The sequence below is a fragment of the Peromyscus eremicus genome, chromosome 8b (genome assembly GCF_949786415.1).
Source record: "Peromyscus eremicus chromosome 8b, PerEre_H2_v1, whole genome shotgun sequence".
Taxonomy (NCBI): Eukaryota; Metazoa; Chordata; class Mammalia; order Rodentia; family Cricetidae; genus Peromyscus; species Peromyscus eremicus.
The window spans coordinates 27,022,600-27,039,658 of NC_081424.1; the positions used below are offsets into that span (position 1 = coordinate 27,022,600).

General features: G+C 36.7%; 1 long non-coding RNA gene across 2 annotated transcripts; it reads right to left on the minus strand.

Moving 5' to 3' along the window:
- Positions 1–2,824: 2,824 nt before the first annotated feature.
- Positions 2,825–10,986, minus strand: LOC131918840 (uncharacterized). 2 transcript variants are annotated; one of them, XR_009381103.1, is made up of 3 exons: positions 10,869–10,986; positions 10,085–10,343; positions 2,825–3,190 (listed from the first exon to the last, which is right to left on the minus strand). It is a non-coding gene; the product is annotated as an uncharacterized LOC131918840 (long non-coding RNA). The 2 variants fall into 2 exon arrangements; XR_009381104.1 differs by lacking the exon at positions 2,825–3,190 and adding an exon at positions 9,007–9,576.
- Positions 10,987–17,059: the final 6,073 nt, after the last annotated feature.

Here is a 17,059-nt window from a genome sequence, read left to right on the forward strand (position 1 = left end):
CTAATTAACCATTCACTCGTTGAGTTTTATTCAAATAACGTCTAGAAAGAATAGACTCTCTCGGGCATCATGTGCAGAGCAGACTACAAAATGCCTTGGTTCTCACTAGGTTCACCTTTACTCTTGGCTTCTCTCACAAGGAACACTCAGTACTAGAACTGCAGTGTGCCGTAGATAGATTTCAGAGATTAGAATTGATCCAGGGTTATGAAATGACTCCAGTTTAATTGCACATTAGATTCTTGTGAGTTGTCTAGAATAGAAAAAAAAGACAGATAAATTCCATTCCTTTCTCAAAATTCCTATGTTTCCATTGAGAATAACAGTATCTTAATATATACTAAAATGTTTTATATAACATTGACAGAATCCTACAGTTGTAAATTCTTGGACTTGTCCAAGAATTGGGGAAAGTTCCCTTATGTATAAATGTCTGAGTTTAATGAGGAAGGGGCTATAGAGGAGAGAAAGGGAGGCAGATGCAAACAATGTCTAGGGCTTTGTATGAAAACGTGGCTTGCATTTTTCTTCTGTCACATTTTTTCAATAATACCCATGGCATAGGAAAAATGGAAGACCTACATCAGTTATTGCCTATGTTTCTCACACACCATAAGGAGAAAGAGACTTTCAGGTTGGTTTATTAAATGATATTCATCACAGAAAATGAATGGAACATCACGGAACCCAAGTGGATGGAAAATGATGCAGGCAGGAGTACACTGGCCCTGTGATGAGGAACTGTTGTGTTGTTCAGTAGCCAATGATGCAAACTCTTCATCTCTCTTCTTCTGGGATCCATTACATAGGCAACTACTTCATATCTCTGTGCTGACAGAACTTTTTTTCTTATTATTGTATCTACACACTTCTTTAATTTCCCTTAAAATCTGTTCCGAGTCTCAGTAATGTCTAACTCTAACAATAATATGCCTCTTGCTGTTCTATATGATTGCTTGCTTGCTTTGAGACAGGATCTCACTGTGTGGCACAGGCTGGCCTTTAGCTCTGTGGTCCACTCCTTCAGGCTCCCATGTACTGGGATCACAAGCGTGCCACATCCTGCCTTGCACCCATGATAATTCAGAATGGTTTGAAGCTACCAGTTCTCTATTTTCAGGGGAAACAATACAGTTGCCTCACCCACGTCAAGTCAAGTGCACCCGCAGGGTGAAACAATAAACTGAGCACTCAGAGTAGTTCAGTGAGGTGTCAGCCTTCATAAAAAAAAATTGTGTCATATTCTTCAGCAAGAGTGATAAAAGGACATTAATGTCAGATTTAATATTCTTGCTCAATGTACAAGTGTTTTATTGGAAACAAAAATAAAACAGAAATAGTCTGATTCTGGACTGAAAATTCAAATTGAAAATCAAGATTTTAAGAAATTGTCTTTAATATAAAATATAGTTAAGTAGGTACCAGAAAGCCCTCTATCTTAGTGGAAATAGCCTGCCAGTTTGTTTGCTTTTCCATAGATTACTTACACTTCCAAAACATGGAAGCTGTTGAGAATAGTTTTCATACCTGTGATCTAGATGTTCATTCATTGTTGCTTAGCTTAAATTCTCCTATTTCTTTCTATTTCTAGCTAAATGAAATTATAACAGAGAGTTAGAGTATGTCAGTGGTTACGTAGAAGTTTTGAAATATATTTTGACACAACTTACATGTATAAAAAAGGTTCTAACAGATCTGCCATTTTTTGAATCCTGTTAGATTTCAAAATTTGCAAACACGTAGATATTTAGTTTTACAGAGAAAATTTAGAGCCAATGATAACTGAGATTCATAAAATATTTTGTGATAAAGGTAGGAATGGTCATCTTTACTGGGCTTATTAAGTCTCAGTAACAATTTTTGAAAAAGAAAACATATAGCACTTTAAATATTGTAAAACCAAGTATTGCAAGATAATAGAAAAGCAAAACCAGCTAACCAACCAAACAAACAAACAAACAAAAAACCAAAAACTCCATTGGTTTTCCTAAGGTGACAAGATACTGATCAGATAGCACTATTATTATAGATGTAAATGATCTTTTTATTTTATTTATTCTTCTCTCATACTTTGCATCCCAACTACAATTTCCCCTCCCAGTCCCTCCCTAACACCTCATCTCCCCTGCAGGGTGTTTACCCACCAACCCCACAGTTCCCCAGAGTTTTCTTGAGTGAGAAAGGCAGGAAATATTAGATAGAAGGGTTTAGATTGTGGAGATAAACAGATAGAAAATACAGGATAGCCTCGAGAGGGCATGGAACCTATTCCAATGGGCCCTGACTGTCTCTGCCCTAGGGTATTTACAGAAATGCCAAGGGGTGGAGCAAAACACCTCCCCCCAGCACAGATAAGTGCAGACCATCTCAGACACCTGCACTCACACCCACAGTCCAATCATCCTTTCTATGTGGACCTGCTGAGTAAAGCCACGAGGAACCTGAAAACAGGCTCCCACACTCCCCCCAGATCTGCCCTGGTCCTGAGATGGGGAAGGGGTGGCAGCACAAATAAATGAAGTGTCCGACCACCAGATGAATTTCATGCAAGTGGTTGGCCCCGAATAGCTCCAGCCATCTTTATTTATACATCAAAAACAAGCATGTTTTTCCACACTATCAAACAAGTTATTCCCATCCTCCAACATTAACCTCCAGCAATGACAAATATGTCAATTTTTTTTTAACCAACTTTTACATTGAAACATCTTTAAACCAAAACAACACTTACCATTTTGCTAGCTTGGCCAACGAGTCAGCCAGGTACATCCTGTCTTTACAAAACTAAAAGATGATAAACATAGGCACACATTTTCAAGAACAATATTGTTCAAAATATATTTACAGAAATAGGAATGATGTGCCTCCGATTCTGTCAGCACTGAATGTGAACAAATCCTGGGGTCTGAAGTGAAAGTTGGCATCCTCAGAAAGATATCTGAAAAGCATCAGCTCCCAAAGAATTTTAGGGAAAGATATTTGAGAAAAACTGGGCTTTCCAAGAATGATTACATCTGTCCTATGCATGATTGACAAAATAACACTAAGAAGACCAAGATAATCATCAATATTATCAGAGAGAAGAGAGCATGCAGGCCGTGAGGTCCCATCAGTATGCTGCACTGTCCTGAAGTCCAGTGGTCTTTGCCAAGTGAGACTGTCCCCGTGGGCTTTTGCCTTATCTGGAGACCTGTTGGATAAACACTCATATATTAGTCCAAACCTGGCTGCAGGGCTCCCAACACAGATCCACTCCTCATTTCTCTTCAGAAAAGAGCAGGCCTCCCAGGAGTATCAACCAAACATAGCATAAGAAGATGCAGTAAGACTAGACGCAAACCCTCAGATTAAGGCTGGACTTTGAAGATCGAAATGAGTAGGAATCATGTTGTGTTGCTACCAGCAAACTGTTCTGGGAAGAATGCTAAATTGTTAATGATATCCATTAACTTTGGAGCACATTAAAAGACTTACTTTTCCTATGTATTTATCTATGGAGACGTCTGATAAATTTATTCTCAAATATTTCTCCTCCACTATTTACTCACTTGCCTAACCGTCTATTTTCCAGACCGTGCTTATAAAAGAAGGAAAACCAATAGTTATGAACCTGCTGATTATAACTAGGTGTGTTACAACGTTACACTGTGCATATTATGCTACTCAGAGGAGAGAAACTGAACACCCAGAGAGGAGAAGTTGTCCAAAATCAAGTTGACAAGGAGCTGAGTAGGTCTGTGGACACACGGTCTTTTTTTTTAGTGTACATGTGTCCTATCAGTGGTTTCTTATTTCCTGTATCAAACTGAATCTGTTCAGACTCACTGTTCACGACCTATAGTCTGTACTTAATCATCCCTCCTCTCGCTGCTCTGTGGTATGAAGTCTGTTTCCCAAACACCTGTCCGTTTCTACCTCTGGATCTTTATTCTATCTGCCATGAAGTCAGAGCTTTTAATCCCTCGTTTCTATAAATCTGAACTCTAAACTCACCATGACACTCTGCTCCTTGCTGTCAATAAAATCCTCCAGTGCTGTTTGTCTTTGCCCTATTGATTGCTGATCTTTGGTCCACAGACCTTTCTTTTTCACTGTTGTCTGTCAGGCCTGCTTCTGCAGACTCGCCTGCATGTCCGCTCTTTCCTTCTACAAACACCTTCTCCAGTATCCGTGTTACCTCTATCTCCGTGTTTCTGACTTAAAAATTGATGGCTTTTCTTCTGGATCCACCATACACAGTGTAACTAGTGATCACCGAACTTCGTTTTGTGTGCAGTGCAGGATATAGAGGTTTATTTTATCTACGATGATTTATTTATCACCCACTTTATGAATAATCTGTTTCTGGAGGAACAGAATGTATAGGTTTATTGTATATAAAATGTAAATAATCTCTGATGTGAAGGCAGATTTTGATCTAAACGAAAAGATACGTTTTTGGGGTTTTTTGTTATGCAAACACAAATTATGCTCTTTTCTATCACAGTGATAGAAGAGAAAGAGAAGAGAAAAATCCTTGTATTTGACAGAAAATGTATCTCCCCAGAGCATTCCCTGAGCATTTTTGGGTGTCTATGTCCTTCCTAGGTAACTGAAATTAACTCAAGGTTTGGAAAACAAAATGTTCATGCACAAGTTTAGGGAATGTATTTCTCAGTAACTTGAAAAAACTAATGCCTTTTAATCTTCAAACAGCACCAAAGTTTCTATAAAACAAAAGAAGGACCTGGGTCTCATGGTCCTGCTGCCGAACTGGAAGAGTAATCCAGTGCTCAGTGGTTTCAGACACAATTTTTCCAGTTAATTACCACTTACATGGGACAGTATAATTCATGTTTTCTTACATTCAGCTGCATTCCAAGGAATTTAATAAGCATTTCCTGAGCTCGCTTTCCCATCATCAGTCTGATGACATGAAGCAAGAGGGAAATGTTGATGAATATGCTAATATTCTATGTCTTGGAATGTACATGAGGAATATTTTCACAGAAAAGTAAAAATGGATTCCGAATGGTGGGAATGGAAATAATTTCTTCCCTGTTGCTGTTCCTGGGTCTGATGTGTACTTACATCAGCAGAATTACCTGTCATCTTTTCTTTTAAAGTTTTTATTACATGTCTTTATTTATTTATGTATAGGAGGGTACCACGACACATTTGTGGAGATCAGAGGATAACACCCAAGGCAGTTTTCTCCTTCCACCATAATGGTTCAGGGAGTGGATGCAGGTTGTCAGGCTTGGAGGCAAGAGCTATCTCGTAGGCCCCGTCCTTTCTTTTATAGCATTGTCTAGAGTATCTTCCTGCCTGTTTCTCATCTGAAATTAGACTGCTGTTTCTAAATCCGTTTTACACTAAAGTAGCAATCTAAGCCCTGGCTGGCTGATATGGACCACTCAGAACTCAGATATTTTTCTTTTCTCTAGCCACTCCTCATCTCTTTTGAGCTCATAGACTGAAATACCATTTCATATTTTACCTTCCAATCTGCAACAAGCTGCTTTTCTAGCCTGCCTCTCAGATGTAAACTTTGAATAAAAAAAGACAGAAATACTTCAAGAAAGGAGGGGAGAAATTATCTTCTCACAATTCATCTTATCCCGGTTCCCAACATAACTGAATCTTATTGGCTACTTAACCAAAATATTCTTCAAACTTAGAGTTCAACAACTCCCCTAGACATAATGCTTGCTTTCCATGATTCTAAACTTCAGTTCTGGGAAGGTGTGGCTGAGTGTGGTCCACCTTCATGAGCATTTTGAGGTGATACAAACAATTGAATTCCACAATCTTACATCTTTAGGATGCTTCACTATTTAAACTTGGTGCCACATAATTTTCTTCTTCTATAATATGCCTTCTGATTTTCCTAGGTGTACATATCCATTTTATATTGGTATTTATTCTCTTAAATCTTTGTTCCAGTGCATCTGTGTATAAGTAAACATTAACCACCAATGCTCCAATACACACACTGAGCACAATGAATCAACCTCAACTAGAAATTTTATTCCATATACAAATTCTTATATTTTATAATGGTAATGCAATTATAGTTACTGTATCATCAAAAGGTAGAAAATTTGTTTCTATGGTCTTTTGTATTTTCTACTAGAAATTTTGATAGAAATAGAAGCATTTTATTAGATATTTACCTAATTTCTGTATTTTCCAAATCATCACTTCTAGACTGACTTCTAAACCTTGTTAAAGGAAACTGTGTAGTTACATTCATTAAATAGCTTTTTTTCTAAGTAAACACAGGTTTTTTTGTTTTTGTTTTGTTTGTTTTGGCTTGGTTTGACATAAGAGGATTTCAATATCTTTTTGGTGAATGAAGGGATAAATTGGCACATGAACTAATTTGGTTTTGAGATACCCAAGTAATGAACAGCACATAAGACATTTTTTGTTGTCAAAAATCTTTATTTATAATCTGATACCAATAAATTTCCTCAAATGTGACTCATATTTCATGAAGAGCAAATATGCCCAAGCACATACTTCATTTTTTAAAGTAACACAAGTGTATTAGACTCAGATCTTGTCTATGAATTGACCGTCTTATAAACTCTCGAGAAAAACTATAACTTCCATGCTAGACAGAACCCATCTTGGAAATTTCTGCCATTTTCAATTAAAGATATTTTGCTTCAAGTTCCCTGGTGCCAAAGTGTACAAGGTCTTGCAGATTTTCTGACTGAAGAAATGAAATCTAAAGTAACCATTACAGATATACCTTATTTTTTTTTTTTTTTTTGCAAACAAAAGCATTTCTACAAGTCAAAGATGGATCCCAGGTGGGCCAAGATATACAAGAAGACAAAGTACAGAGAACTGCATACATTACCTGCATCCATAGATTTTCTTGTCTGAACCACTTAACCTTAGCTTCCCAGACAGTGAATGTGCCTGGACTGAAAAACAGAACATGTGCCAATATGGAGGATCTTCTTAATGTCCAGGGAGCATTTGGTTTGCAATGCAGAAGTCGCAGTGTATTTGGGCGTCACAGTGATACTGAAGACACACACAGTTACCATATCCCTTCCAAAAACATGACTTTGTTCCCAACACCAAGCAGTGTGAAGTTACTGACAGTGTTAGTGGCCTGGAATTTATTGAATCAGTGGAAGAAACGTCTGGCTTCCCAGTTTGACACGGATCAGGAACTGTTTAGAATACGTAAGCCCACCCAAACCACAAAAACATCAATGCTGCTGCTCCATCTGCATCTCTGTTATTAAAGCCGTGCAAAGAAATTCTGGGAGAGTTCTTAACTTGTAGTAAGGAACTAGACCCAAATATCTTACTAAACTGTGCATCGTGATTAACTGAACGTTCAAGGAGTCACATTCTTTTATTTCTTCCATAGAGTGTGTCATGACTTTATTCTAAAAATGCAAGGCTTTGTCTCTCTTCACACATTCCCAGAAATAGTTGGATGTGTACAATATGTTCACAGTCCTCTCTCTAGTTGTCTGAGAACTGCAGCTTGCTGGAGGAGGCAGAAAATGGTGTGAACACCAAACGAAGCAGTTGCTGGCCATCTGAACGGGCCTTGCTGTTGGGGCCCAGTAAAGATAAATACTCATCCATCCAGCGGCTTCGTTTCTGTAATGTCTCCCTGTCCAACTTAATAAATGCTTCCTTGCTGCTTTCTTGGCATCTCTCTGAATGAGGAATGTAAACTGAAAAGGCCTAGGAGACCAGAACTGGCACAAAACTCTATGATGAATAATACCAGAAGACATAGAGACTCTCTCAGTAGTCCCCTCACAGTGCCACAGTCTACCAGAGGATAGATGGACATACTTCCTGGGACACAGATATTGTGTAATGTGCAGATGCATAAAAAAAGTAGGGAACAAAAGAACAAAACCGGGTCCAAGTTTTAAACAGTTGAAAGCTAAGAATAAAGCAAGAGATTTATATAAAGAACACTCCACACAACAATTTAAAACTCAACTAATGGAGACACCAATATATATGTATATATTCAATCTCTGGATATTGGAATAGGCAAACACAGACAGTCTTTTTTAGGAATATTGAAGATCTGAAAGAAAGCCAGCAAAATTAAACTAAAAGTATTATTTAGCTATTCCTGTATTTGTACCATGTCATAAACTTTTGCTGTTTCAAGATCTAAAAATAAATAAATAAATTCCCTAGCAAATTATGTTCATTTTCCCAAGCTGAATACATTGAAAAGATAAAACTTCTTTTCCTACAGTGCTAAAGTATCTAACAGACTTAACTTGAAATTTTTCTCCAAAGAAGCTTTCAAATATATTATTTTAAGGTTCTAGGTTTCTTTTAATATATTACAGACTTTCCTCAGGCTATCATGCTTAAAACTTTGGTTACAATGCAGTGGTTCCAGATAATATGACTTACTAATTAATTCAGATCAAGCTGTAAGGAGCGTCCTGAGCTTCTCATCATTTTTGAAATCTCTAGGAACAAATTTGGAAGTGTGTCTCAACTGACGGAAGTTGGAAGCAAGAGGTGGAACTCACATGAGAGTATCTATCATTGAGGATCTCTGGAAAGGCATAGGTTCTCATGTTGTTGTGTAGATACATTACATTTCTGGGATTCTGATAAATCAGAAGCATAGCAACCTATTATGACAAGAACATTTCTGCCTGGTTAAAACTGGGCTCAGAATGGAGAGAGATATATATTTGAGGAATCTCTTCCTAAAAAATGTGTTCATTGCTCAGACTTAGCCACTATTGGCCAGCCAGAGGCCACTAGTCAAGCCAAATTCTAATAAAGGATAGAAAATTTAGTTGTTAAGGTTCTAGTAAAAACTTGAAAGTATGTAGAACATAACTGCTGTACTGTGGACAAATAGCACCGTGTGCCACAATAGTCAAAGGCTAAAACTAACTGAAGATTTTAATGGAGAGTATGTTCATTTATAATGCTCATCAAAATAACAATTAAAGAAAAAGAGGCCAGAAGCCATGAATTTGAGAGAGAAGTACATGGGTGGGATTGGAGGAAGACAAGGGAAAGTGTAAAGTGATGCAATTATGATTTTAAAATTAAAAAAATAAAATTTACTTCTATAAAATTTTCAGGATTGTGAGAATTATGTCAAGTTTACATTCTCTAGGAGGAAATTACTCTCCATCCAAATGTTCTCAGTTCTTGTGCCTTTCTGACAGTCACGTGGAATTTGTCAACATCTTACTTCATGTACTAAAATAAGTAATTTTATGGGTAACAAAGGTCATTTAGCAGTCTCATTTGTTTGCTCAGTCTCTCAGCTCTGTAGATATTGATATTGATAGCATTTTCTTAATTTCAGTTGTTATCCTTTCTTCATAGCTTGTCCTTTGCTGCTTACTCCGCATTGGATAAGTTCTGAGACTGTGCAATGACTATGTGTTATCAACACACAGAAGGGAAGAGGACTTCAACTCTGGTGAAGGTAGGGCACATGGACACTTCTGAAGAAGTTCTTTTGACCAGAACGGAGGTGTCAGTTTCTTATCGTTAGTGTTGCTTCCTTGAGGTAAGATGAACAGGTGGGCTGTGCTTCATATTCACTAATTTTAAATCCTAAACACAATTAAATTGGCAATCATATGATATTATATGCAAATCGTCATTTGTTGTGCTGGAAATATATTTGTAGAAAGCTATACTTATTAACACTATATACTTTTTAATTTAAATATAATTACATCATTTCTTTTCTCTTTCAGACCACTCCCACATCAGAGTCATCCCTCCCAAATTTACCACTTCCTTTCTGTGTTGTTACATATACATATAAATGAGTCAACGTACAAATACAAGTTACTGAGTGAATTCAGTTTTACCTGCATGTAGGTAGGGTTGACCACTCAGTATTGGATAACCAATCAAGAAGGTCATTCCTAGTTAAGACTAATTCTCCCCCCCTCTCTCTCTCAGCAATTGTTAATTGCTTCTATCTTTTTATATAGGAATGGGAACCCTTGAAATTCCCCACCCCCATCTACATTGGGATGTTAACTACTGTTGGGATTATCAGACATGAGAAGAGCAGGATGGAGGAGAGAAATAATGGTGGAATTGTTCATACCTTGTTTAGGTAGCCATGTTGTTGGTACTTCATAGGTGTTATAGCTTCCCTGTCACAGTTGAGGACATAATTGAAGACCTCACAGCTTGCTTCTTGGTCTGCTGGCCTTTACAATATTTTGCCTCCCTCTTCTTCAACATTTCTTGAGACTTGGGTGCAAGACTTGTGCTGTAGCTGTATCCATTAGGGATGGGTACCCCATTGACAGTTGTCCTCTGCATTTGGAATAGTTGTGGCTTTCTGTAATGGTCTCTTCATACTGTGAAAAGGAATATCTTTGATGAGGGACTCCATTTTCCTAAACCAGTATGATTCCTAAGTGTATTCTAATATTAATCTTTGGACCTACATATCTATTTTAGTAACTATCACTATGAACAATCAAAGAAGTACAAGTTTTTACCATGCTAAGAACAAAACAAATCTTGAACCAACACAACCTAGCATTATACCATATACATTAACTTTATTTGGAATATGCTCAGTACAACTGTACAGTACATGTAAAATTGAGAGAATGTTTAGAACACTCTTTGAATCTAGTGAGTGAAAGACACTGTTCTAACAGATTTCATGCAATTGTGTTTATAACTTACTGACTGCTGTGTAACAAATTACTCTAAAACTTAATATCTTAAAAGAGCAAATATTTATCTTACAGTACCAATGAGTCAAAAATCAGTTGTGTTACTATGCACCTCTGTCTTGGGATACAAAGTATTATCTGGAACAACATTCATCTTCAGGCTCCCCTAAGGGATAATCTGCTTTCAAGTGAACTCACATGGCTGTTTGACTTGTAGTCCTTGCTGGCTCTTCCCTGAGGTATCATTTCTTTGCTTTGTGGGCCTTTCTGTGATGTATCTCACAAAACCGCAGCCAGCTTTGCTCACAATGAGTGAAAGACCTGAAAAAGAACATTTCACAGTGAACCCACATTTTCTTTGTTAACTCACTTTGAAGTATCATTACGTCATTTTTCATTTTCTGTTCAATTGAAGGACGTCACTAATCCTTGATCCATACTGAAAATGAAAAGAAAGACAAGAAACAAGAAACATTCAGAAAGAGAGAGAAAAATTAAGTGGCATATTAATGACTGCCTACCATAGTTCATGGAGCAAACTAAGACAGAGGATAATACACTGTCCTCCAGCTAGTCCTTCAGATTTAGACTGGAATCCAATCAACATTCTGTATCTTCCTAATTCTGTGAGCTTGGGTTAGTCTCCAACCTCTACTGTGAAGGTTAGTTGGTCATCAGAAGTTTATGTTGCCTTCTCTCATCACTATAAGATGGTTACAGTAGACTATTTTTCTTAGGTCTCTTGGAGGGTTAAATAGTATAATTACACTTAACATTGTAAGATATGTGCAGCAACTATTTTCCCTTTTCAGTAGGAATACTATATTTGTTTGTGAAACTCAGGAGAAAAAAAACTGTCCACAGTGACTGTTTATGAACTCCCAAGGTTCAACATTGGTGCCTTCTAGAAGAATAACCAGCATATTTATATCTTCAAAATTCTTTAAAAGTGGTGGTTATTTTGGACAACCTTCTGTGAGAAGCAAACTACTGTGACCCAAGTGAAAGGAGATATTTTTTTTTTTTCTAATTTTTCCCCTCTCTCTTCCTGGTACTTGAGTTCAGCCAAGATACAGCAATTTCTCATTATAGTTAGACCTCTAAATGGTCTCCTTTGTACTTAACACTGACAACACAACCAGGTTGTTTTCACAGTTTCTAGATGCTACATTTCAGAAGGGGGCCTGGACACATGGAAACATATCTAAGAAAAAATGACCAGATTGATGAGTGGATTCTAAATCTAGCCACATACCAAGCGAAAGATAAATAAAAAAAGAGGTATTTAACCCAGGTAAAATGGGTAGGGCTGGCTTTGAATCTCAGTTCTGCTTCCTACAGGTGGACCTTAACAATTCACTCACTATCTCTGACACTGTTTGCCGATTCTATAAACATACAACAATGATTACATGCTATGGAGCTATCCTACACTACACATTAAACAAATTGTTTTGCACTTGGCATGAATCATCTTTAAGATCACTATTGTTTTTCTTTTTACATGAGGAGGGAGCCTTGCAGCAGTAAGTTTCAATCCTCAGCTGTGGAGTTTCTCTTCAGTATTTTTGTTGGCAAATTGAAATTGTATGGAACATCTTTTCTTTTAAAAGATTTGCTTATTTTATTTTTAAATTATTTATGTGGGTGTACACACATGTGAGCACAAAGGTCCAGCATCCAGAAATGAATGTTGGATCTCCTCGAGCTGGAGTTATAGGTGGGTGTGACCTGCAATATTTTGGCACTGGGAACCAGACTGGAGTCTCCTGCAAGAGCATTCAGTGTTCTTAAGCCGTGAGCCATCTCTCTAGCATTAGACTATCTTGCCTGCATGAATTTGTCTGATTCCATTATTGATCAGGGTTATCAATGTTGCACTTTAATTAACAACCTACTAAAAATCAAATTTGAAATGAATACTTTGGGCTTTAAAACCCCAATACAATGATAGGTAGTTTGTAGAATTCATCTCTTCTTATTCATGTCACTTCAGCAAATTAAAAGACCAGAAGAAAAATAAATCATAGACTGGATCCGGGCATAATCGTCAACAGAGAGACTTCATCCAACAACTGATAGGAGCAGATACCCAGACCCACAGCCAAACATTAGGCGGAGCTCAGGGAACCTCATGGAAGAAGTGGAGGAAGGATCTTAGGACCCAGTGGGGTCTAGGATCTCACAAGAATATGGCCCACAGAATCAACTAAACAGGCTTCAAAGAGGCTCACAGAGACTTAAGAGACAATTGGGAGCATGTATGTGTCTGAGCTAGGTCTTCTGTATATATGGTATGGTTGTGTAGCTTGGTGTTCTGGTGAGTTTCCTAACAGTGGGAGCATGGTTTATTTCTTAACTCTTTTGTCTGCATCCTGGGACCCTTTTCCTCCTACTGGGGTTGCCTTGTGCATCCTTGATAGGAGGATATGTGCTTGGTCTTATTGTAACTTGTTATGCTGTGTTCGGTGGATATCCTTGGAAGGCCTGCTCTTTTCTGAAGAGAAACAAAGGAATGAATCTTGGGGAGATGAGAGATGGGGGGCAGCTGGGAGAAGTAGGGGAAGTGACTGAGGTTGGCATGTAATATATGAGAGAAGAATAAAAAAAAATCATGGTAGAGATGTTGAAACACCATCCTGGACTTTATTGTCTTTACAGTCAATATTGGTAAGTTGTTAGAATGATTTTACATTGGTAAATTATTGAAAAAGTCATTTAATCACTTTAAACACCAGATTTATTTTCCTATGAGATAAGAAATGGCACTTGTGGTCCTCTTAGTTGCTTGTCAATCAAAGGTGTCAAATTTACTGTAAGAATGGAAATGAAAAATGGTAACATTTTGAGATTTTATTTCCTCTCATTCACATATCATAATTTAAGTGAAACAAATGTCCACTTTATACTTATTAGATGTAATGTTCTATCATTGTTTCTCGACTTGCCTAGCATTTATTCCACTAGTACTTGTGTGGAAGATAATGTAAACATCAGTGTGCAAATTTAACAAATTGAGACATACAATTACAAAATTTAAAACTGGAACAATTCTTAATTCAGTAAGTATCTTTATCTTATTTATTTTATTTGCAAATAAATAGTGATGTGGAGCTACATAAAAGAAAAGAAACAATGAGAAATCATACCAGATAAAACACGATAAACACAGAAGGCAGATAAGGAAACCTGACCCATTTGTGAGTATAATCTTCATTGGAGAAATAAAAAAAAATGTTCAAACTTAATATTAAAAAGAAATAGGTACAGCCAATAAATTTAACATGGAGTGGATAATTACTTGAAGGACAAAAAGAGAAAGAGCTGCCGTTGGAAAAGGCACAAATATCACCTATAATAGAAAAAAATGTAGACCGGCTCATATTTTCTTCATAGCAACATTCATGCTATTCAGTTGGACAACTTCTAAAAATTCCATGAAAGAAAATATGTCTCTTAAGGTGTATGTCAGTCAAACTATTTTTTAAGCTGCAAAAATCTAAATAATTCTTTATGTACAAAGGTTCCCTCTTTGGAAAAAAAAATACCAGAAGAGATTGAGCTTACCAAGTGATAAATGAAGAAGCTGTACATGTAAGAAAACCCAAAGACAATGGGAGTTTGGTATACACTTAACTGTTTACTCAGAACTAAAATGCCCAGTAAATTATTTGCATTACACTATTTGGCATTGTTCTAAGTTCCAAATGGTCAGCCCTGAAAATATACATGCAAGTGACATTATATGAACTCAACAGGTTTTATCTGGAAATGTGTATATATATATATATATACACACACACACACACACATATATATGCACGCAATAACAATTGATGAAAAGAGGTCATGAATTTAAAGGAGTTTTAGAAGTGGTATAAGGGATAGTTTGGGAGGAGGAGTTAGAAGGGAGAAATATCATATTTAAAACATTGTCATACATGAACAAGATTTACATATATGAACTAAATTAATCCCTAGAATAAAATTTTAATTTTCTTAATGATTACAAACATACACACTGCCAAAAATATGCTGCTTGATAAAAAGCTTTAAAAAGCCTTACAACAGAAAAAACACAGAATATAAAAGATAGAACCAAGGCCAGATATATGTGTTATATTATGAAATATAAGTGGCTTAAAAGAACATAGTAAAATAAAATTATTTTCATATTGAGCCACAGAGCAAAATTTGACAGTATATAAGACATACATGAAACCTAAAATTAAATAGAATATAAAACCCATAAATAACTATTCAGTGTATATCTGACCTATATAAACAAATAAAAGAAGCTGCTGAGCAAATTTTACTTTGAAAATCACTGTAAAGATAACACACACACACACACACACACACACACACACACACACACACACATGCTGTGGGATGTTCTGTATGTCACATGTGTTGCTGATTAGTCAATAAATAAAACACTGATTGGCCATTGGCTAGGCAGGAAGTGTAGGCGGGACAAGGAGGAAAATAAAGCTGGGAAGTGGAAGGCTGAGTGGGAGAGACACTGACAGCCGCCACGATGAGGAACAGCATGTGAAGATGCTGGTAAGCCACGAGCCATGTGGCAAGGTATAGATTTATAGAAATGGATTAATTTAAGCTGTAAGAACAGTTATCGAGAAGCCTGCCATGGCCATACAGTTTGTAAGCAATATAAGTCTCTGTGTTTACTTGGTTGGGTTTGAGCGGCTGTGGGACTGGCAGGTGAGAGAGATTTGTCCTGACTGTGGGCCAGGCAGGAAAACCCAAGCTACACACACATACACACACACACACACACATCAAAATCTATTTTAAAATCAATACAGACAAGAATAGAAAAGCAAGAGATGGTCAAATATGTCAAGAAGAAAGTTATTAAAGAGAAATAATTAGTACTCTAATAATTAGTTGCACTCTATCAGTTCCACTAGTATATGAAGATTAAAATTAGAAAATTCCATGATTTCTTATGTAAAAAGTTCTATACAACAGAGGTTCTCAAATGAGATCAACAATGAATTGCATTCTAGGATCAAGAGTGAGCCAGAAGCAGGCTCATACAAAATGAAGCTTGTTTAGCCACACCTGGGTCAAGGATTAAATCAGAGTCATTTATCTCTGGTCTGTCTGCATAAAACGACATGAATCCATACTTGATGAAAACAACATCTTAGAGAATTTCAAGTTATCTCCATAATTATTCATTTTAAAACATCTGACATTTAGTGAAACATCTGCAAGGCAGGTAGGGATACATGATGCATGAAGAAAAAGCTAAGATAGCCAGCGGCGGTGGCAAACGCCTTTAATCCCAGCACTCGGGAGGCAGAGCCAGGTGGATCTCTTTCGAGGCCAGCCTGGTCTACAGAGCAAGATACAGAACAAGCATCAAAACTACACAAAGAAACTCTGTCTTGAAAAACCAAAAAAAAAGAAAATAATAAAAAAAAAGAGGCTAGGACAAAAAGTACACTATACAGTAGGCATAGAATCATGGGAAATGTTGATATTAGGGACATCAGATATTAATAAGAATTGAGTGCAAACTGTTCAGTGTTTAAAGTTTACAGGAAGTCTGTGTACTCCAAATGCAGAACTAGGGAAAAAGATGAGCCACAAAAATGTATTTAAAATATATCATGTAGCTTAGAAAGTATGATAACTACAGGGTCCAGTGGGCCAATGGGCAGAAAAGGCCAGTGCTGAGTAGAAGACAACCTCTGGTAGAGTCACAGCCGGTGTCAAATGTGTGCTTGGATTTGAGAAGTAGGGTGTTCAAATAAGCTCAGAAACATTTTACCAGCTGTTGTTCAGTAATTACAAATAGAGACATATATTTATTGAGTAAAGACAATTGTGATAGATTCAGTATTAAAAAGAAATTAATGTTAACATCACTGAAAGATCAAAGAAATATATGTTTTGGGTTTTTTGTAAAGAAGGACATAACATATACATTATATGATACAATATGCGATATAGCTCATTTCTATAGTTACATATATTTAAATATGAATATAGAATCTCTGTGGATACAAGTTGAGAGAGAGAGAGAGAGAGAGAGAGAGAGAGAGAGAGAGAGGGAGATGTGGGAGGGAGAGAAGGAGAGAAAGGGAGGTTGCTACAGGAATAATCAATACCTAAATCAAATCATGGTGAAATTTACACATAATTCAACTGAAGGATTTCATATAAAACATCTAGGAATTTTTCTTTAAAAGATCAGTATCATGAACAATAGAAAAAGACTAATAAACTCAGATTCATATAGACTAAAGCAATATGAGAAAATACATGCTGATTTTACCTTGGCTACTCAATCAAAAATTAAAAATTATAAAAGGTAAGATGATAAAACAAAATGAAATAATATTTATGTTTAATTT